We start from the raw sequence: 24,034 nt of genomic DNA, 5'->3' as shown, positions 1-24,034 counted from the left end.
CCCTTTCACATTTCCATTTAGTTTCAGTCAATCCACATATATCCACTTTTGCATCCTCAAGCTCCTGAACAATCTCTCTTTCTCTCTTTCACTTCATCATTCACTCCTCTCACATTCCACGTTCCCACCCTAAGAATGTCCTTTGTCTGTTCCTTAGTCGTCAACGTATGGTCCGTCCTGGTCCGAGGCGCTTTATTCGCTTATTTTGTTAGTTCTTTTTACGGGGTGGGGCACTAACCCACCACCAACCCTTTTAGTCGCCTCGTACGACAAGCAGGGATACTGGGGGAGTATTCTTGAAACCCCCCTACCCCCAGAGGGGACAAATTAATGCAGTATAATAGGAGGTATATGAAGGAGGGATGCTTGTAGGAATATTTGGTGTGGAGGCTGTTCCATTTCATTTTTTATCTTTATTTTCATTTTTTTTTTTCAAATTTTTTTACACTAACAAAGTATTTGATACGATGCAGTAATTGGTTTTCATAAAGGGAATATTTTTAGTTATTTTACAGTCTGGTCAAGAACGGTTGTCTGAATATATTTCGTTCCTGTGTGTGTGTGTGTGTGTGTGTGTGTGTGTGTGTGTGTGTGTGTGTGTGTGTGTGTGTATGTGTGTGTGTGTGTGAGAACAAACTAGAATCAACAGTGGGAACCTTGTTAATATTTTTTACTATGACCGTTAATTCAATTTCCATATTTTAATATTGTCCAATACTCTCCTACCCTATCTCTCTCTCCGTCCTCTCCTCCCCTTTCTTCCTCGTCCCTCCCCACTTCCCTGTCTCTCCCCTTCCCTCATCCCCTTCCCTTTTTTCTCAGTCCCTCATCCCCTTTTCCTCTTCTCCTTCGTTCATCCCTTTCCCTATCTTCCTCTTCGTTTATTTCTTGCCCCCCTCCCCCCGCCTCTCCTCTCTCTCCCGTCCCTTCCCGTCTCCCCTTCTCTCCCGTCCCTTCCCGTCTCCCCTTCTCTCCTGGCCCTTCCCACCCCCCACACTCCCGTCCATCTCCTCCTTTCTCTCTCTCCGTCACTTCCGTTCCTCTTATCCTTTCATTTCCTCCCTCACGTCTCTGCTCCTCCCATTTCTCTCTCCGTTCCCTCCTCCCGTTTCTCTCTCCGTCCCTTCCGTCTCTCCTCGTCCCTCCTCTCCTCCCCCTTCTCGACCCGCACGCACGCACCAATACAAAGGTGCTCTTTCCCTTCCTCTGGAGTGAAGCAATCAATTTTGCGATATTCCTTTGTTTTCCTGTGTACGATACCCAAATATTACCTTTCCTCGGGACGCTGCCAACAATATGCTCCCTTTATTAAATCATGCCGCCTCGGACCAACCGGAATCTCTCATTTCAACAACAAATTCGCTTCTGTGTATTTGATGCGGTATCGAAGTATTACATTTTGTTTCGTCATTTTTATTGCAATTACCAGAGGGCTTTACTTATGGATGCATTATCTATATGACCTTCAATAGCTCCTTCACTCCTAGGGTGCTCACAGAATCTATAAAAGAAATCGTAGCCTAGCCTATACGGGATAAGAAGGGGGAAAAAAATGAGACATTACCCCTTTGCTCACGTGATAATATTTTCTCTTGATTTTCTTTTATATGCTTGATACAGTAGGGTGATTTTAGTTACATGCTTCCCACTGAATGGCAAATTCATCGGTTCTTGCAATATTGAATCCATGGCCAAGTTTATATTAAATAATTTGATTTTATACCTGCTGCTACCACCAGTCTTTCTTGATCCACTCCCCTCACCATCAACTGTCTCATCGTCCGGATAACTCTAGTACTCCAGCTAATGCCAGACGATTTAACTCAGGTGAATGTTAGTTGCAGGAGCCTGAGAGTTAATATCATTGCCATTCATCCTCTCGCAGATGGGGTCAGCGCCAGACGATTTCATTCATGTGAGTGTAAGGTATAAAAGCCTGAGTATTTACATTGTCACTGTTAGCCTTTTCTTGGTCATTACAACTCTTGTCTTCCACACGGGTCAGCACCATATGTTTTTATTTAGCTAAGAGTGAGTCCCAGGAGGCTGACAATGTTAAAACATTTACTACTAAGGTGTTTTCAAAATGCCACCCCATAACACAGCCAGTGAGTCGTAGTGTGAGCCATAATGAGCCATAGTCGTAGTGTGAGCCATAATGAGCCATAGTCGCAGCGATGAGCCATAGTCGTAGTGTGAGCCATAATGAGCCATAGTCGTAGGTATTCTGAAAATGCCACCCCCATACCAGAGAGTCTGTGAGTGGTAATGCTTCTTGTGCAAGCAAAGTAAAGGCTACCAAATGTATATTAACGTAGTGGTACAGGAGCGATCGTTTCTACACCACCATAAAGCTAGTGAATATTGTGAAGCTGCCTTCACTTCAAACCCACTGCCCCGTCTCTCATACTGTATATCTCTTCGCTCTGTCCCGTCATCTCATCATTGGTCTCCCCTTCCACCTCACCCACATACACTCATCTAGTCTGCCTCTCATTCTCCATCCTCTCCACATGGCCAAACCAAACTCATAGTATTTCTCATAATACACTCAGTCACACTCACACTGACACCACAACCCTTCTTTACTTCCCCAATTGGTTATCTGTCTTCTCATAATCCTGTCCTTGGTCTATTCGTCCGCTTGGTCATACACACGTATTCATAAATAGTTTGCATATTATACGTCGTAGTCATTCATTCGGTCACATACATATACACATACATACATGCATAGTGCGCCCATTCACTCACGCTCTCATAAACACACTTAGAGAAGCAGTTGATGTAGCGATGCGATGGCACGTACACATACACGTACACACACATACTTACATGGTTATATACATGCATAGTCCAGTCATTCACACATACACATGCACTCGGTTTCAAAAAGTACTCAGTCCATATGTAGGTATGGTTGATTTCCAGATACCACTTCCCTGATTAACCCTCACATGGTCGAGACAACTCTTGTAGTCTGTTACAGTTAAGGCCATACTATTTTATTCAACTGAGAGTGGGTATGTGAGCCTGAGAAAAAAATGAAAATAAATAAAAAAATAAATAACGTAAGTCTGGTCTCTCGTCTCAGTTTACATCAGCCTCTTTGCAGCAAATATACTCAGGCAGTTACTGAAATGGCGTTGGAAATGATACCTCGTCTGCATGAACGAACCTTGCAGATCCCCCACAGCTTGCATCATCAAAGTTATGGACAGAGACAAGCAAGAAAAGAAAATGAGGGAAAAGTGAAAAAAATGATAGTGGCAGACAATGAAAAACGAGAGAGAGAGAGAGAGAGAGAGAGAGAAATATGGCCAAGGGAGGAAATAAAACACTGGAAGAACAAAGGGGAAAGAAGGGAAGTTAGGGGAATGGAGGAAGTTCTAGTGAGGGGAAAAAGGGTGTTGAAGGAATTAGGACACGAAGGGAGCCGTGCGGGGCAATAAGTTGACAGGCACGGCAGATTGAGGCCAAGACTGAGAGGAAGGGAGCACAGACAGATCAAAGACTACTGTAAGACTTCCCGATATTTCCTTAGGACAGAGATGAATGACTTACAGAGAGATCCACATAGCGAGGGTCTGTGAGGTGGCGCCACATGTTTAGGGGCTTGAATGATGAGTGGATGGATGTGTAGCCAGATTTAACTGAGTATTAATTGATAATATTGCCTCAATTTACGTTCTCGTTCTGACGGCGGGTATAGGAAGTAATTTTTAATAGCTCTCAGTTTTGACTATCCGTCTGTCATTTTTGCATTTTGATATATACTATGGACCAAACCATATTCGTTTCTGAAGAGGACTTATATTCATTCAGTACCTTCATGTGCTCTGAAGTACGCGTTCCTAATGCAAGCCTGATGAGTGATAGACGGGAAATATGGACTAATGAAACATCTGACCAATTTCGTTAATCCCAGGGAAGGCTGAAGCATTAATATTTGCCAGGCGATTTTTCTGAGTCAGAATTCACGAACGCTGAACCATAGCAATTAATTATTACCAAGATACATTTTGTTTTCTCGTATTCTCCACGTTATTAATCACTGCAGTCTGTTTGGTATCTCGTTGGTAGCTGTGCGAGTTAAGATAAAAGGTAAACAAACGGTCCTATGCAGATACGAAGCTGAAGGATTTTTATGAATATGAATCCTTAGCTTCCCCTCACCCCTTCCCAGCGATGGCGTTTATATTCCCGAATAATGATATTTTACTCCATCTTGTATACCCGCCGCTACGACTGAGATGGGGCCAGTCCCGTGAGCTAGGGTAGTAATAAAAGCGAAAATGTGACTCCTGAAGCTCACAGTCTGTTGGGCGAGACAAAATGCTGCAGATAAGGCCGAGCTGGGCTGATGAAAGAGCCATTAAATAGAGATAAGAATATGATAGAACGCGATAACGTGGAAACTGCGAGGAAGGTTGGCTGATGAAGGACAAAGGAGGGAAACGTATGCAGCTTATGAGCTTTGAGCTCCCTCAATCTGTATTTCCCTCTGTCTGTGACCTCCATTCTTTTAAATGTAGTGTGTTCAGGCATCTCAAAATATATGGATCTTGAATTCGGCATATTTTTTTTTTTTTTTTTTTTTAAGGAACAACTTTGCGGGCTTCTCGTCATTAGTTGCTTCTTTGCATTAAAAAAAAAAAAAAAAAACGCTTCATTTCTGGCCTGCTTTTCTGAAGTTGGAAATTGAATGAAAAACTATTGCATATCCGTCATCATCCTTTAAAGAAAATGATGATCGAGCGAAAAACAGCTACATATTTCCAGCTTTTATTATTTTATTTGGTCAAACGAAAATCATTCATCCATACTTTCTGGTTCTCGAAAATTGCAGATCGAAGGAAACATGTACGTATATCAAGATTAAGGATTTTTTTTTGTGTGTGTGTTTTTGAAAATAATAACTCGGAAAAATATATGCCTTCGTTGTTGTAGGCCTACCTTTCACACCAGCGTGTCAACAATTGGAAATCAAACAAAAAACTCATATAGTGCCAGCTTGTCAAAAATTGAAGATTGGACTAAAACCTTATATATATTTTTAGTTATGCAAAAATTGGAGAGTGAACGAAACAGCTGTGCATGTTTTCAGCTTTTCGAAATTTGTGCATATTTTTAACTTTCCAAGAACTGAAGCCCGAGGGAAAAACTTATGCTCAATCTGTGTTACATTTCAGACCAGCCTTCGAAACACGAAGCTTGAACGAAAATTTTATGGACGAGTGTAATTAAGCGATGGTACTTTTTTGAGCAGCGTTTTGGACTCTGAAGATTGACGAAAAATGTTCCTTATGTCAAGACCATATATATATATATATATATATATATATATATATATATATATATATATATTTGTAGATAGATAGATAGATATTTATATATAGATATATATATATAGATATATATATATAGATATAGATATATAAAACTAAAGGGCCTCGACTGAGAGAGAGAGAGAGAGAGAGAGAGAGAGATTAAAACAACTTAAGTACTGTGTTCCAGCTCACGTCAGACGATTTAATTCCAGTGAGTAGTGAAGCCTGAGGGTGTTATCTAATGATCAAATTCAATATTCCCTTCACCTAATCATATCTTATCCTAATTTAGTTTTCTTGTAACATCCTATCATCTCTGCACTTCACCTGATGTAGTTTCTTGAGCTTATTTGATCATCACCTCGTAAAATTTACTTATCTAATTTAATCTTCTTAAGCTAATCTAATTTCAACCCAATACTCAGCCATTCGGGGCGAATGACAAAAGTTCCCTTCCTCCTTCCCGTCCCACACCAAAACGAAACCAGTAATAAAAACTACTGATACACTCTATTAAAGTCTCCCCTTCCTCAAGCAGCCGCCACGAGGGTAGGGGAGAGGACTTTTGACCGTGACTTTACCGGCGAAACAAAGGCCAATCAGTATTAGACGTAAATATATAGCGTTCGTTCCTCCATATTCCAGTACTGAAGTGCGTTGTTTGTACATAGTTTCATCTGTCTGTCAATCAGTCCGTCTGTATCTATCTATATATGTATCTCTCTATCCATCCATCCATATATATATATATATATATATATATATATATATATATATATATATATATATATATATATATATATACATATATATATATATATATATATATATATATATATATATATATATATATATGTATATATATATATATATATATATATATATATATATATATATATATATATATATATATATATATATCAATGTGGGACTGAAACAGGGTTGTGTGATATCTCCATGGCCGTTTAATATATACATGGGTGGGGTTGTAAAGGAGGTGCAAGGTAGGGCGGTGGATGTGGGGGTGGCTCTAATGAATGAGGGTGAGATTTGGAAGATTCCAGTGTTGCTGTTTGCTGATGATACAGTATTGTTGTGTGAAGATGAATGGTAGTCGCAAGGTTTGGTGAATGAATTTGGGATAGTGTGTAGGAGGAGGAAGCTGAAAGTTAATGCAAACAAAAGTAAAGTTATGGTGTTTGAAAGGAATGAAGTCACAGAATGTACAGTGAGGTTGGATGGTGAGGATATGGAGAATGTGAGTGCATTCAAGTACTTGGGTAGTGTGATGAGTAAGGATGGAACTTTGGGGGATGAAGGTTGTGAAAGGGTACAACAGGGAAGGAAGGTTGTTGGTTCACTGAAAGCAGTGATGAGAAATAGGGAGGTGAGTATGGAAGTTAAGAAGTCACTGCATGATAGTATTGTGATCCCTACCCTGACGTATGGAAGTAGGCGTGGACCTTGCAAGAGGGGAACAAGTTAAGAGTGAGAGCAGTAGAAATGAGCTACTTGAGAGGGGCATGTAGAGTGACATGGAGGGACAGGCTGACGAATGAAGAATTGAAGGAACGTTGTGGGGTGGATGTGGTTGAGAAGATTGGGAGAAATACACTGAGGTGGTTTGGACATGTTGAGAGAATGGAGGATGAAAGACTGACTAAGAGGGTGTATGTAGGTGAGGTGGAGGGAGGGAGAGGGACGGGTAGACCGAGGATGAGGTGGAGGGATGGAGTTGAGAGGTATATGAGGGAAGGGGGGGTGAGTTGAGGGGAGGGTAGTCAAATGTTGGATGACAGAGTGACTTGGAGGCGTTTTGTCTGCGGCCACCCTTTGCGGGATTAGGGCATCGGGCTATAGATAGATAGATAGATAGATATTTATATATGTATATCTGTATCTATCTACCTATCTGTCTATCTATATCTATATCTATCTATCTTTATATTTATCTATCTATCTATCTGTATCTGGGTGTATGTCCGTCTGTCTATCTATCTATATATCTATCTGTCTATCTGTATCTATCTGTCAGTTTCTCTTATCTGTCTATCTACCTATCTATCTGTCCATCCATCCATCCATCCATCCATCCATCCATGATTCTACGAGTATTTATCTATTTATCTATCTAGGTTATCTATTTCTCTATCTGTCTATCTATCTATCTATCCATCCCTCCTTCCCTCCATCCATCCATCAATCCATCCTTCTCCATCTACGAGTATCTATACCTATCTGTCTGTCTGTCAACATCCATCCATCCATCCATCCATCCATCTCAACGAGTATCAGTCTATCTATCTGTCTATCTGTCCATCGATCGATCGATCCATCCATCCACGAGTATCTATCTGTTTATCTGTTTATTTACTTGTCTGTCTATCCATCCATCCATCCTTCTGTCAGTTCATCCATCCTTCCATCAATCCATCCATCCATCCATCCATTCATCCATCCATCCATCCATCCCTCTCTGTCTACGAGTATTTATCTATCTTTCTACCCATCTGTATCTGTCTATCTATCTATATATCTGTCTATCTGTCTGTGTATCTATCCATCCATCCACCCGTCCGTCCATCCATCGCTGTCTAAGGGTATTTATCTATCTTTCTGCTAATTTACTTTCTTTTCAGGGAAGAGTCTTTGAACTGGCGGAGTAGGATATTGCCTTCTTTAACGCCTTCCCTACGAGGACGAAATATACTGGTTGTTATTCAGACATTATTTTATTCTTTCTACCAACAGGCAATTTCTTTTAGCTTGGAATTATCACCTATAGTCCTTTTACATAAACTTGGCCCAGATTTTCGTCCTGTTGCAGCTGATATTACAAACCTCAGTGGCAGAATGAGAATGATCTGGCTCTACGTTCTTTATTGCATTGCATTTCTTCATTACTAGCATCATATTTTAATGTTATTCTCTTGCTGCAGCTCAGTACTATAGGTGGAGAGATAATTTTAGGCCAGGTTAACATGAAAATGATTTAGTAGAAAAGAGGATAGACTGTATGCTCAGCGTCTTCAAGTCTCCTAAGGTGAATGAAGATGTTTGGAGATAGCAGCAGTGAAACCCAGGAGACGTCATGAGTGCAAGAATTAGTGAAGATTATTTGCATCTCCTCCAGGTCAAACAAAGCCACCTAAGTTGATAAAATTCGCTTGAAGATAGCAGAAGAGAAAAATGATATGAAGAGAGAGAGAGCGTAGGCTGTTTTCACGCTGCTGAAAAAAAAAAAAAAAAGCAAGGCACTGAAAATGACGCTGTTTTAGAGAGAGGGACTTATGCCAAACAGCGTTGTTGATTCGTAATGCCTTTCCTTTATGGATTTATTCTTCATAGTGATTTTTTTAGTTGTTTATTTAGTGATTTATTCTGCATAGTCCACATCATCATCATCTTCTGTTTCATTGAAGCAAAGTACGTCAACATCAATACGATATAAAGAACATACAAAGAAAATGGTAAGGTGAAATATGCAAAATGGTTAGGTGTACATGGTAAGGCTTAATGGTAAGGTGTAATGGTAAGGTGTAATGGTAAGGTGTAATGGTAAGGTGTAAATGGTAAGGTGTAAATGGTAAGGTGTAATGGTAAGGTGTAATGGTAAGGTGTAATGGTAAGGTGTAAATGGTAAGGTGTAATGGTAAGGTGTAATGGTAAGGTGTAATGGTAAGGTGTAAATGATAAGGTGTAATGGTAAGGTGTAAATGGTAAGGTGTAATGGTAAGGTGTAATGGTAAGGTGTAATGGTAAGGTGTAAATGGTAAGGTGTAATGGTAAGGTGTAATGGTAAGGTGTAATGGTAAGGTGTAAATGGTAAGGTATAATGGTAAGGTGTAATGGTAAGGTGTAATGGTAAGGTGTAATGGTAAGGTGTAAATGGTAAGGTGTAATGGTAAGGTGTAATGGTAAGGTGTAATGGTAAGGTGTAAATGGTAAGGTGTAATGGTAAGGTGTAATGGTAAGGTGTAATGGTAAGGTGTAAATGGTAAGGTGTAATGGTAAGGTGTAAATGGTAAGGTGTAATGGTAAGGTGTAATGGTAAGGTGTAAATGGTAAGGTGTAATGGTAAGGTGTAAATGGTAAGGTGTAATGGTAAGGTGTAATGGTAAGGTGTAAATCGTAAGGTGTAATGGTAAGGTGTAATGGTATGGTGTAAAGGGTAAGGTGTAATGGTAAGGTGTAATGGTAAGGTGTTAATGGTAAGGTGTAATGGTAAGGTGTAATGGTATGGTGTAAATGGTAAGGTGTAATGGTAAGGTGTAATGGTAAGGTGTAATGGTAAGGTGTAAATGGTAAGGTGTAATGGTAAGGTGTAAATGGTAAGGTGTAATGGTAAGGTGTAATGGTAAGGTGTAATGGTAAGGTGTTAATGGTAAGGTGTAATGGTAAGGTGTAATGGTAAGGTGTAATGGTAAGGTGTTAATGGTAAGGTGTAATGGTAAGGTGTAATGGTAAGGGGTAAATGGTAAGGTGTAAATGGTAAGGTGTTAATGGTAAGGTGTTAATGGTAAGGTGTAATGGTAAGGTGTAATGGTAAGGTGTAATGGTAAGGTGTAATGGTAAGGTGTAATGGTAAGGTGTTAATGGTAAGGTGTAATGGTAAGGTGTAATGGTAAGGGGTAAATGGTAAGGTGTAAATGGTAAGGTGTTAATGGTAAGGTGTTAATGGTAAGGCGTAATGGTAAGGTGTAATGGTAAGGTGTAATGGTAAGGTGTAATGGTAAGGTGTAAATGGTAAGGTGTAATGGTAAGGTGTAATGGTAAGGTGTAAATGGTAAGGTGTAATGGTAAGGTGTAATGGTAAGGTGTAATGGTAAGGTGTAATGGTAAGGTGTAAATGGTAAGGTGTAATGGTAAGGTGTAATGGTAAGGTGTAATGGTAAGGTGTAATGGTAAGGCGTAATGGTAAGGTGTAATGGTAAGGTGTAATGGTAAGGTGTAATGGTAAGGTGTAAATGGTAAGGTGTAATGGTAAGGTGTAATGGTAAGGTGTAATGGTAAGGTGTAAATGGTATGGTGTAATATGCCAAATGAGTCGGGCAGGAAGCGGTGTTACAAAGTCTCCTGAGTCATCTGAACGGCCCAGACTTTTGTATTTCGAGATTCTGTAGCCAAGGAACAGGACGGAAGGCTGATGAAAGTGACACACACACACACACACACACACACACACACACACACACACACACACACACACACACACACACACACACACACACACACACACACACACACACACACACACACACACACACACACACACACACACACACACACACACACACACACACACACACACACACACACACACACTCTCTCTCTCTCTCTCTCTCTCGGACGACGACGGCGACGATTGATAATTGGTTGATCGATGATGATGATGATGATGATGGTGATGATGATGATGGAAGAAGACGAGGAGGAGGAAACACCCTCTGCCTCCCCTCCTCTCCCCAAAGTGGCAGGTTATGTGTACCTTGAAATATTCCCTCCAAAGAAGCCCCGGAGACACAGTGGCTGGAGGCAGGGAGGGAAGAGAGGAGGTAGGGAGAGGGGGAGAAAGAAGATGGAAGGGAGAAGTGGGGAAGTAGGGAGAGAGAACAAGGAAAGGAGAAGGGAGAGATGGGAAATTGGGATGAAGAGAGGGAGAAAGCAGATGGATGAAGAGAAGTGGAGATAGAGGTGGGGTGGAGCGGGGAGGAGGAGGATATGAGAGGAGGGAGTGTAGGGAAAGAGATGGAGGTTGGGCACAAAGGGGAAGAGAACAGAAGGGAGGGAAAAGAGGAGAGGTAGGGAGAGGGAAGAGAGGTGATATAGAGGAAGAGAAAGAAGGAAAGAATGAGGCAAAATGAGAGAAAAAGGTAAAGGGGAGTAAAAGTGAAGGTTTGAGAGGGAAGGGAAAATGGAGGAAGGAGTAAGAAAGGGTGTAAGGAAGGGCGAGGGGGGAGAAAGGGGAAGAGGAAAGGTAAGAGAGGGAAGGATGGGGAAGAGAAGAGGTGAAAGGAGGGAGGGGACAGATGAAGGAAAGGGTAAATTAGGAAGTAGGGAGAGAATTGTGAAAGAGGAGATGAGGGGCGAGAGAAAAAGGAGGAAAGGGAAAGAGAGGTAGAAGAGGTTAAGAGGGAGGAGGGAGAGAAAGGAAGAGGGGGAGAGGGGGAACATGGGAGAGGATGGAAGAGGGGGAGGTGGGATGACAAGGGTGAGATAGAAGGGGGAAAAGAGAACAGGAAAGTAAAAAGAGCGAGGAAGAGGGGAAGGAGAGATGCAAAAGCAGAGAAAGAGAAGTAGGGACAAGAATGGTAGTAAGGTTGGAAGAAAGGAAATAGGGAAGCAATAAAGGGAGGAAAGGAAAGGAGGAAGAGGAGGAGAGGAGATGGAAGGGAGGGGTGAGGGAGAGAATGGAGGGGGCCGAAAGCAGAGAAGGAGTTGGGGAAGAAAGTAGGTAAGGATGGAGGGGGTGGAAGAGAAGGAAGGGTGGGGAGACTGGGGGATAGGGAGGAGAAGAGGGAAAAGTAGGAGGGGAGAGGACGTAAGAAGAGGGGAGGATATGCACTGAGGGGGGAGGAAGGGTAGAAGGAGGAGAAGGGGGGGGTGGCAGGTAAGAAACCCTGAATGCAATGGTCGAGGGGATTGCAGGGGAGAGACGGAGGGAGGAAGAGGGGAGGAGAGGGAGGGAAGAGGAGATTTGTGAATGGGGGAGAGGGAGATGGTAGGGTGGGGAAGAAGGGATTGGGGCATCAGCAACAACCCTGAACACACAATACTAAGAAGATTAGGAAGGGGGACTTGGGGGAAGAGGGAAGAAAGATGGAGAGAGGGAGAAGAGGGGAGCGAGGAGAGAGGGAAAGCGGAAGGAATGAGTGAGAAACCTGGAAACACAGTAGTCATGAGGAGAAGGATGTGGTAAGAGGGAGGAGAGGAGGGGCAAACGAGAGAATGTGGGAGTGGGGAGTTGGAGGGAGGATGGGAAGACTAAGAAAATGGGGGGAAGAAGGTGGGGAGAAGGGAGAGGGAAAAGGAAGGAATCTGAGGGGGGAAAGGGGGAAACTAGAAACACCTTGCCGAGAAAGTGAAGGAAGAGCGGGGAAGAGGATGGGGGAGGATGAAAAAGTAAAGCTTGGGATGACGGGAAGAGATGTATGTAGGGAGAGAGTGATCAGGTAGGGAGGGGGAAAGAGAGGGGATGGGGGGGGAAGAGAGGAGGTAGGGAGAGGGAAGGAGAGGAGGTAGGGCGGGGGGAAGGTGGAGATACGAATTGGAAATCCTGAATACAATGGCCGAAGGGTAGAGACGGCGGAGAGATGAGGAGAAAGGAGGAGAGGAGATGGGGAGAGAGAATGAAGAGGATAGAAGGACGGAAGGGAGGAGGGAATGGGGACAAAAGAGAGGAGACAGAGAAGGGGGAAAGAGAGTGGGAAGAAGCAAGAACCTATAACCAAGGAGAAAGGAAGGGGGGGAAGGGAAAACATGGGGAGAAGAGAGGGGCAGGAAGGGAAGAGAGGACTGGAGAAGGGTGAGGGAGAGAAGAAAGGGAGGGAAGGGAAGAGAGGACAGGACAAGGGTAAGGGAGGGAAAGGGGAAGAGGGAGGGAGACACACATCAAAGAAATATGTAAATTGAAAGACAAGGGCCCTTACTCCGTGGAACCGCCATCACCACAAAATCCACAAAATCTTTAAGAGTCCGGCAGGGAGGGGGAGAGGCAGGGGAGGGAGGAGAGGGGAGGGAAGAGGTAGGCGAAGAGGGCAGCAGAGGGGGAGTGGGGAGGGGCAGGAGAAGGGTTGGTCTGGAGAAGGGGTAGGGCAGAGGGTTGGATGGGGGGGGGGCACAGGGGGTGCGAGGATAAGGTGGGGACATGGTGATAAACAGGCTGTGATTATGCTGTACGTATATTTTCCTGTGTAACATTTATTATTTAGAGACCTCCTTCTTTTTGGTGCATATGTGCGGACTCTCTCTTACTCGTGAACTCATACTCACGCGGGTACACAAACAAAAAACATAAAACGGAAAAGTGAAAAGCACACACACACACACACACACACACACACACACACACACACACACGCCATCTGGTAGACGGGAGTTCGCGCCTCGCTCAGGTTGCGAAAAGTTTCACTGACGAAGTGGGTGGTTACTGTCCCCCTTGAGCAAGGGGACGGGTGTGTGCGTGTGTGAAGGTCTCAGCCTTGCCCTTAGATCGGACTATATGAGCTCTCAGCTCCCTTCCGGGAGGGTAAAAGCTGACGATCACGACCATCAGGTGATCCTGACCGACCCGGTGAATTACACACACACACACACACACACACACACACACACACACACACACACAGATGAATACAGAAATAGACAAGAAAACAGAGAAACATAATAGTAAATGACATGGCCCTGAAAACACTATTAATTTATGATATTGGCAGTACCTTATTTCTTATGCACAAAAAAAAAATGTAGTGGTCAGATTATTATATTTTTTTGGGGGGAGGGGGGTGCGTATTAGTGGAAAATAAGATAAAGCTGTTTTTATCTGCTCACATTAAGGTGTAGTAACTCGAAGTGAAAACGATGATGGCACAGATGTTGTGTGACACTGTGCTTCGTGTTAGTCTCACATTGTGCCCTCTTTTTCTTTGTTTCTGGATCCTACTTAACCTCATCTCTTCGGTGAAAAATTAGGACTGGAATGATAATAATGATGAAGGTGATTGACTGATTGGTTCCCCAAATCAGGACTGGCGGCGCAGTTGTTAGGGTGATGATGATGATGATGATGATGAGGAGGAGGAGGAGGAGGAGGAGGAAGAGGAGAGTGTTGTTGTTGTTGATGATGATGATGATGATGATGATGATGATGGTCATAATGTACACAGTGCAAAAGAACGTTGGTTATGCAAAAAGGAGCGATGCGTCGTACTGTGCGATGTATTGCATGTATATATGTATGTATGTCAAGATTGTAGTGTTAGTTACCCTGTACCTGCATAGGTGACTTAGTACCTTAGCAGCTGTGTACTCCCCCATATGGGTCGAGGAATCAGTGGAACGGTCATCACTGATATACAGGCAACCTAGTACCTAATCAGCTGTGGACTCCCCGTGTAGGTTGAGAAAGCAGTGGAACGGTCGCCACTTTTAAATGTAACCAGTGTCAAATAACTATCTAGGAAACCACACATGTTCAGAGTTAGGAACTCAATATTATCAAGGCAACCCACTGAGGCAATATTCACCAGGTGGCGCGCCATTTGTGTACCCTGCTTGTCTACTGTATTAGCACTACACAAGAAAACTCTTGAATTGAAAATGTATGTACTGTACGTATGTACGTATGTCCAGCAAGTATAGTCATGGCGACACGCCATTACTATACTTGTCTCTTGTATAGGTTTCCATTGTTATAGAAAACCTTGCTACATTGAGTGAGCGGATGGGTTGCGCCTCACTTGTGTGAATCTCTGTAGTGCTAGAACTCTTTTTACTTGACGGAACTAGGTCACTCTGAATGATAAATTGTGGTGCCACGAAGTGCAGTTATGTTATTTTGAGGTCTCCTTGGTTACTAGGCGTATCAAGTCTCCATTCGCACTACACTTGGCCATCAGCTGAGCTGAAAAGGGGGATCGGTAATTGTCAGGTTCGAAAGAATAAAACTATATTCCCCCATAACAAACCCTTCTAACAAACTCTCCTCTTCCACTCCTCAGGTGAGAGGGTGAGGAGGCTTTGTTGATTAGTTAGTTATTTAGTTAGTTAGCTAGAAAGAGAGAGAGAGAGAGAGAGAGAGAGAGAGAGAGAGAGAGAGAGAGAGAGAGAGAGAGAGAGATCTTAAAGTACCAGCAAACCCAGCAAACCCTTCTCATTCACACAATAGATTCCATTAGAAAATGAACACACCTTTTAATTCCCCCAGGTATACTTTGTCTAACAACACTTTCCTTTCTCTCTGTAGGTGCAATCTTTGACCGTGACTCAGGGGACATACAGGGCGCCTTCCTCCACGCCATCAAGCAGTACAACCAAAACTACACCAGCCGCAGACTTGAGCTACACGCCTTCGTCGATATTATTAGCACTGCCGATGCCTTCAAGATCTCCAGACTGAGTGAGTGTTCGCCTTTATATCCTCTTGAGTTTATTGTGATTTTTGGGTCTGTTCATGATCTGAAAGCGTGAGTCTTTGTTATGATGTGTAAGTTTTTAAAGTGAGTGAGTGTTCAGGTATTTCCTCTTGAACTTTCAACGATTTTAACTCCATCTTGCAAAGTAACTCCATCTTGTGTAGTGTTTATGATCAGTGGATGCATAGGAAATGCAACGATATAGGTAGGCTGCGAAGTAATGGCAATTTTGTGTGTGTCGGCGAGAGCATGTAAAGATTATCATACACGAAAGGATTGACCATGCTTGAGAGTCTCCTGAGTGTGTGAAAGAGTTTTGTTATTTGGGGTATATGTTATATACTAGAGGTGGAGCTGGACCTAGTTCTGTGGCTGGGGTAAGGAATGTTTGGAGAAAATTCAGGAAGCTTTTGTCTCACCTGACACTGAGAGGGCTCTTCTTCCTTGCTGAGGGATCTTTGTATGCGGCATGTGTTAGGAATGCAATTTTGTTAGGAAGAGGCAGTAAAGCAAGAGGATATTTGTAGACTCAGACGTACAGAAACGACATTTATTAGCTGGATGTGTAATGTGTCCTTGAATGGGAGGCAGGGGGAAGGGGGTGGAGTTAAGATTATAATTGAAGAGTTGAGAGTTGAAGACGTTAATATATTATTACTGTGATGAGGAGGGGTAGATTGAGACAGTCTGGGCATGTTGAGAGGATGGGAGACGACAACTGGGGGCGGAAGGTGAAAAAAAAATGAGTGTCGACTGTATGGTAGCGAAGGGCAGAACAAAAATGATCGGGATGAGATCTTAGCGTGTGACCCCAGGGATAAGCGACTGAATAGGGAGGCTGCTAGAGATCGAGCGGCGTGAAGTAGAGCCGTTGGGTGACCAAGGCGGACGCATGCAAGCATGTTGGGCTTTTCTAAATGAAACGAAAGGAAACGATTTAATCCTTTTCAACCCGGGGATGTTGGTTTGGTTACATTCTTGCAGATTTTATTCTCATGACGATTTTATCATTTAGGCGGGGGGGGGGGGGGAGTTGGAGTTTCGGTTGATTTACACCTTCCCTTCGACCCGAGGACGACATTTTGTTAATATTCTCGCTGTCTCAGGCTAAGGTAGATATGGCCTTCTTTAGCGTCTGCTTTATTGGAGATCTTTCCTAAGCTGAATATAATCATCCATAGATAACAAGAATAAGCAAAAGAAAAATGGGAGAAAACATAAGAAGGAAAAAGAAAGACGTCGCTGGTATATAAAAAGTGTACGATCTCGATTTTTTTCCTGTATTCTCAATTTTCCAAGGATTTGTGATCCTCTCAAGCTCTGCAGATTAGGTGTCCTAGTGTAAATGGCTTTGGGGATTTCCTAACACCTCTTCCTTAGCGATTTATTCTGTCCCTCACACCTCCGTACCCTCTGCCATGTTACTGATGCAGACTATGTCGATATTTAAACGATAAAGGTAACATGCAGCAGAATATTCAGGTGAAGTATGCTCAGTAAATTGCTGTGGAAAAGGCCCTAACACCAGTTCCCTAGCGATTTATTATTGACTACGTCTAGTTAATAAATTGCTCTGGAAAGGGCCCTAACACCTCTTCCGTAGCGATATATTATTGGATACGTCTAGTTATTATATTGCTGTGGAAAGGGCCAAAAATCTCCATCTCTTCATCTTGAATTCTGAGTTGTAACAGGAGATAAATGCTAAGATATCATGCTAGCCACGAAAAAGTGCTGTGGAAATAATGTACTGCGGTAGTATTGTGTATTTGTGCCACTGAGCTATGTGGATTAAGCTGCAAAACAACGAAAATCTGGGCCAAGTTTAGCTGAAAGAACTATGGAAGGTACTCCTAAACTGAATAAAAAAGAAAATATGGCGAACACAAAGGTGTACCAGCAAGAATCATTTTTTATCAGTCCCTATAAGATCCATTGCAGGGTTGAATCTTCTCAGACGAGGAGAAGGGCTGCATGAATACACTCTTCTCCATTCTGGCCTTGTCTAGTGATCTAAGGCGTTGTCTTTAGTGAGAGTTGCTTTGGTGAAAGGTTGAGCTGCGTGATTACAAAGCCAGAAGCGGTGTGTGTGTGTGTGTGTGTGTGTGTGTGTGTGTGTGTGTGTGTGTTACTCTCTCTTTCTCTCTGTCTATCTGTCTATCTATCTATCTATCTATTTATCAGACGCTGTAATTCTTTAAGGGATGGGCAAAAAGGAATCGCCTCCACGTATCCCTGTTGTCACTTGACTGCCCTCCCTCCAACTCATACCCTCTCTCTCATATGTCTCTCCATCACATCCCTCCATTTATCCTCGGCCTCACCCCCCTCCTCACCCACATACACTCATCTGGCCAATCTCCCATTCTGCATGCTTTCCAGTCTCCACATGATCAAAGCATCTCCGAGCATTTCTCTTAACACACTGAATCTCACCCACATCAACACCACAACTCTTCTTTACTTCCTTCAGACTTCCAAAGTTAATTGTTTAGATGTAGCAAAAATAAAACATGTCATCGTCGTGAAGGGATGCGAGAGAACTTTTATAGGTAAGTATATTGAAAGACTAATTCACAAACACATGTGATATTATCCTGAAGATGTCGTGAAAGAGTACCGTAGATGAAAGCCTGGTATTCCACTGTACTTTTTCCCAACGAGTTAAACTTCATGTAAATACAGTATATACTGTATGTGGCGGTGATGTACTCGGAATCATACTCGTCTCGTAAGCAAGAAGTCCAAGGTTCGATTCCTGGACGAACCATGAGAGCTTTAGAAGGATCTCCTTTGCACCAATTTGTTCATGCCTAATACTTAATGAGAGTCCTGGATTTTTAACACTGCTGGTCGTTATTCCGGGTGAAGAAACTACAGCCTTATAATGCACAGACATACAACGCCATCTGTGTCACATGCACCCCACCTTGTTCCTACACACCCCTTCCCTGCTCGAGCCAAGCCATTGTGGGAAGGTTCTTGGCTGCAACACCTCGTAATGGAGAGGTTCAGTCCTATAGTGGGCTAGAAGGGATGCCACGTTCTTCTTCTTGTGTGTGTGTGTGTGTGTGTGTGTGTGTGTGTGTGTGTGTGTGTGTGTATGATTGAAAGAGTTATATTCTCTGAGATGGCTTGGCTATGTGGAGACCATGGAGAATGTGAGACTGACTAGAAGAGTGTATGTGAATAAGGTGGAGGAAAAAAACGGGAAGGGGAGACCGAAGATGGGATGGAAGGATGGAGTGGAGAGATATATGAGAGGCGTATGTGAGCTGGAGGAAGCGCAGCCAAGTGGGGAAGGACAAGGCGGTATGGAGGCAAGTTGTTTATAGCCACTCCATGTGGGATTAAGGTGTCTGGCTTTATATGTATGTATGTATTAATGTATGTATGTACGTATGTACGTATCGGATTATACACGACTAACACAGACGATCAGTTCTACCTTGCCCAAGCTCAAGGGCCGTATTCTCGTCGGGTAAGGAAGCTCTGTAACATTTTTTCCCAAGTGATTTATTTTGTTTGTTATACCTTACTGTCCTCTTCTTTGTTGCATAAATCCTTCCAGCACCACCATACTCAGCATAAATAACGTGCAAAAGGGTATTAACCAGCCATATCCAAAAATAAATCGGTAAGGAAGAGGAGTTTGGGAGCTTCCTTAACCAACGACAGTACCAGTCCATGTGCCATGTCCAAGAAGTGCTTTGTTGTCGATTCTTAAGGACATCTCATCCATAGAGCCCAAGAACACTTTTTTGGTCAGTAGAGAAGTGTCCCTCCACCATCCAGTGCTTCACCCACAAGTATACGCCAGTTGTATAAGGCTTAAGGAATGCAGGTGAGAAGTGCATGTGGGAATTTGGTGTTGGAATGTTTGTGAGTGGAGTCTGTATTTCTGTATGTCATCGGTGGAACCTAGAAAATGTGTGTACACGTGATAACATACGAATGGCATACTAATGCTACTACTATACTTTTTTTTTGTCTGGCCCGAAGCATGTGCCTTAGTTGCTAGCATTATTGGCTACGAAGGTGCCAGCCCGATAACGCCGAGGTTAGAATCCTGGTGTTGGCAGCTGACGCCTCGGGACTCAGATGTCCAGTTCATCCATTGTGAGTTAGTAGGTAAAATGGGTACTTTGTGTAACACCTAGGTAAGGCAATTTTGGTGACCTGGGTGATACGCTAGTCTTGTATTCCAAGATGGTAGGTGAACTAATCGTCACAGGCTCACAGACTGAAACTGAGCACTGTGGCTAAGCGCTACTTGGCGTTTGGCCTCACATGTATCTTTTACGGGTGTTATTACCCCAGGTCAGGACTTACAGAAGCACACACTACCAACAAGCCCACCAGAGGCTCGAGGATTTTGGTGAAGGATTCTATTAGCAAATCCTCCTACTATCCATTTCAGAGGCGGAGTTGCGCTGTTTTTCGCAAATATCTCCTAAGCGAATCGTTGGATCAGTATGATATTTCAACACAATACTTTTGACATCCGGGCCTAATTTATGACCCTTAAACCATACTGCTACATATGTTACATTAGGAGTTGACTGAAGGATATTAAGCCTAATCCAGTCATGAAATCTAAGGTGTTATACAAAATCGGACGAGTGCGACTGTGTGGGGTAGCTCCTCCACTAACACCCTGAACAACCCTCTGACCATTCCTTCCCTACCCCCCAATATCGCGTTCACCCCCTCCCAGTTTCCCTCTTCACTCCCAGTCACACCATCCCTCTCCCATCTTTGCACTTCCGTTTTCTTTTTTCATTCTAATTGCATACATAATATTTGAATATGACAGTATGTATATACTTATCATACATTAGTAATATTATTTAACACAGTTACCTACTGTTGTGTGTGGCCATGAAAACCAGAGTGGGTCAAACGACCATAAAATCATTGGCTAATTACGTTGTTATGGCCGTATCATTACCGATGTATCTACGGTTACCAAAAATATGAAGTCAGTTTTGTTTTTTGGGCAGCCAAATAAAATCGTTCATGGTTGCTTTATTTGTTCATCTTTTATTTTTAATAAGCAATTTATGCTTTCATTGAATATCCTCAGTCTCCCGTATCACTTCCCCCCTCTCTGAGGTACCCCCCCTTCCCCTTCCCGAGGTTATGACATCAGCAGGTACAGGGGATAGATCATTGACTGTCGAGGCACGCCCACTAACAACAGTATCTACAATGTCTTCCCGTTGCCCCCGTGGATGCAGGACAGCTTTTATCATTCGTCTTGCCACTTTGTTCAAGAGGGAAAGCACCCGTGGTCGAACTTACATAAGTTTGAATAGGTGAGTACATAGTTTTGTCCATGTTAATAGTATATGTGCTGTGTTTCTTTGAATACGGCGGGCATAATAACCACCCACTTCACTTTATTTTGTTCGAGCATTTGCTAGACAATGGTATAAAAAGTAAAAATTACACCAAAAATATTCAATCGGTACTGTTGCTATATAAGTGTATAATAATGTTGGCAGAATCACTGACAAAAAAATCATAATGATCTCATGGATAACAATTATACCAATTATCTTGGAGTCATTTATTTATAGGGGAGAACGAGGTCTCTGGCTGTGAAAGCAAAGTAAGATGCTGCTGGTTCATAAGGCTCTGGGTAAAGATTGAGCCACAAGACCCTTTTCCTTCGAGTCTTTTATGTCTATAATAACCATATTTTGCATTATGCGAGTATTGATGTAATAGACTTTCCTGTGTAAGTGAACTTGCTATCTATATCAAATTTTTTTCTGTTTTATGTTATGTGTACACGTTTCTTAACATATATAACAGTAAGGCAGACTGTATTATGTCGCAATGTCATATTATAGAAGAAATGCAAAATATAACAACACTGATCTTTATGCACACAGGCCTTACGAGCGAGTTGCGAACATCACGGGCACGAGTGTGTCAACAGTGAGGAGCATTGTCAGCAAAGCCGCCACATCTTCCCCTTCCACACCAGCACCACCGTCCACAACCTACACGGGATGCTTCGACAACTTTACTGTCGGTGCAATACGCCGCCACATCCTAAGAAAGTTTTCAGAAAGACAACATTTCACACTCAGTGTCATATCAGCTGATCTGAAAACAGCTGGTATTATCCCCGAGGATACCTCTGAAACAACAGTTTGGCGGATCATGCACACCATGGGATTCTGATACAGAGTGTCAACGCAAGATGTATGTGAGGAAGGAATCGCTGGAGGTGGTGTGTCGTCAGATAGCCGCTCTCCGGGCTCTACAACGCCACCGGAAGGAGGGAAGAACGGTGGTGTATGTGGATGAGACATGGTTTACCACTAGGATGGGCCACAGTAGGGAGTGGGTGGATACCACTCAGGCTCCCATCAGCACCACCTACAGTCGTCAGGTACCACCTGGTGAAGGGGAGCGATTTGTGGTGGTCGCAGCTGGCACGGACGAACGTTTTGTTGACGGTTCCTACCTGTGCTACCCAGCCAAAAGTAACCAGGGTGACTATCATGGGGAAATGAACGGAGAACTGTTCCAGCGATGGCTAACAACGCAGCTCCTTCCGTCACTGCCAAACCCATCGGTGCTTGTACTGGATAATGCACCTTACCACAGTCAGCTGACAGAGGAGAGTCGATGCCCTACCACAGCCACCAGGAAGGCGGACCTCATCAGATGGCTGGAGCAGCACAAAATTTCCATCCCACCTGCTGCCACTCGCCCTGAGCTGCTGCTCCTTTGCCAGCAGAACCGCCCACAACCCCAGTATAAAATCGACAACACCATCCGTATGTGGGGCCACGAGGTCATACGGTTGCCACCTGGCCACCCAGAACTCAACGCCATCGAGCAAGTATGGGGCTGTATGAAGCGCCATGTGCGCTCCACACTACAACGGTTTACCCGGACGGACCTACAGGATAGATTGGAGGAAGCCAGGCATATGGTACACAAGGACGTGTGGACGGGGGCTGTTCAGCACTCCCGCAAATTTGAAGAAGAATACTGGAAGACTGACAACATACACGAGGGAGTGGAACCCATTATTATCAACATCGCCAGTGATGATGAAGATGATGACATCTTCTTTGAAAGTGATGTTGAATAAATTTTGTTATATTGTTTACATAGTTTTATTCCTACAATATGATATATTGCTCCAACTTAATAAATGTAATGGAATGTATGTAATAGTATTTACAATAAAATGACGATGTATGTATGTATATATTAATGAATATTACGCATCATATACAATAGAGCATTGGAGTTTATAATTTTGTAATAATATAAATAGAGACCGGTAAAACAATATATATCAACTGGACCATGTTCACATTTTAGGATGAATACACAGTATTGTAATAATAGTAATAACTTCTCCGAAAAGGTTCAGGCAACAAGTGATACAATTTGTAGTTCGTGAATTTCAATGGTTGACCATAAACACTGCAAACATATAGGCATAGCTTCTATTACATGTACGTAATCATCCTGATGTACAGTACTTTCTACGCGAAATACGACTTGCATCCATTGCAAATAATCATATCAATACGTCTACAACTACATAACATTCTTACGTTATAATACAGTGCTGGGATAATGAGGGAGGGACACAAGAGTGATGAAGGAGGCGAGGAGCTCGGGGAGAATAGGAGGGATAACGAGGACGAGAAGGGGGAGAAGTAGGGGTAGTTAAGGAATAGTTTGGGAGGGTGTTGGGGGGGCAACACTTTCCTTCGAATGCGTCAACATGACTAGTCGACTTTCTGTTATTTTTCACGAGTAAACTCCTCACATAACATAAATAGCAATATGGTTTAAGGGTCATAAATTAGGCCCGGATGTCAAAAGTAGTGTGTTGAAATACCATACTGATCCAACGATTCGTTTAGGAGATATTTGCGATAAACAGCGCAACTCCGCCTCTGAAATGGATAGTAGATTAATTAATGCTTAAATACAAGTATGAAAATTGCAGAGACCACAATGAGACTAAAGTAGGTGGCAGGTTATTGAGCCTTACAACCCGGCATGTTACAAAGGTCACTGTGGGACATTTGAAGCCTTTGTCCCCTTAAACACGACTTATCTCATAATGCAGGTGGACGTCTGAGACAATTGCAAGACGGAGGAGAAGCATCGACATTTGAACATGAAGTTTCAGCTTCCATAATAGAGTTGCAACAGGGAATTGTATACACTGCATTAAGACCGAACTAGAAAGGAATGAACTCAGCAGGAGAGGGGAAGGAGGACTGAGGGAAATTTGAGGAAGGAGTACAAAGGAATGCAAACAGCAACAGACATTATGGTCCTTTCGAGGCTGTTTGTTACAGAGTAGACTATGACTACAAGATCTAACTCTACATGCTGAAGAATAAGAATAGTAAAGCAAGAAGGCTCCCCCCACCTCCAAACCTTCCAGTTAAAACTGGTAAGAAAAATGAGAAAAACCACCATGCAGCATGGAAAAACTGACATGGAATTTTCATAGGAAAGACTGAAATGGAAAAGTTATTTTCTGTAATACTTTATGTATAAGCTACCAGTATGAAT

General features: G+C 42.9%; 1 pseudogene; it reads left to right on the top strand.

Moving 5' to 3' along the window:
* LOC145395913 (uncharacterized) overlaps positions 1–22,580 on the top strand; it is a 104,576-nt pseudogene extending 81,996 nt beyond the window's left edge.
* The last annotated feature ends 1,454 nt before the right edge of the window (positions 22,581–24,034 follow it).

Source organism: Coenobita brevimanus, chromosome 1 (assembly GCF_032717465.1).
Source record: "Coenobita brevimanus isolate Jiangsu-jjx chromosome 1, ASM3271746v2, whole genome shotgun sequence".
Classification (NCBI taxonomy): domain Eukaryota; kingdom Metazoa; phylum Arthropoda; class Malacostraca; order Decapoda; family Coenobitidae; genus Coenobita; species Coenobita brevimanus.
Note: the sequence above shows the minus strand (reverse complement) of the source record. Positions and strands in the feature narration are given on the sequence as shown.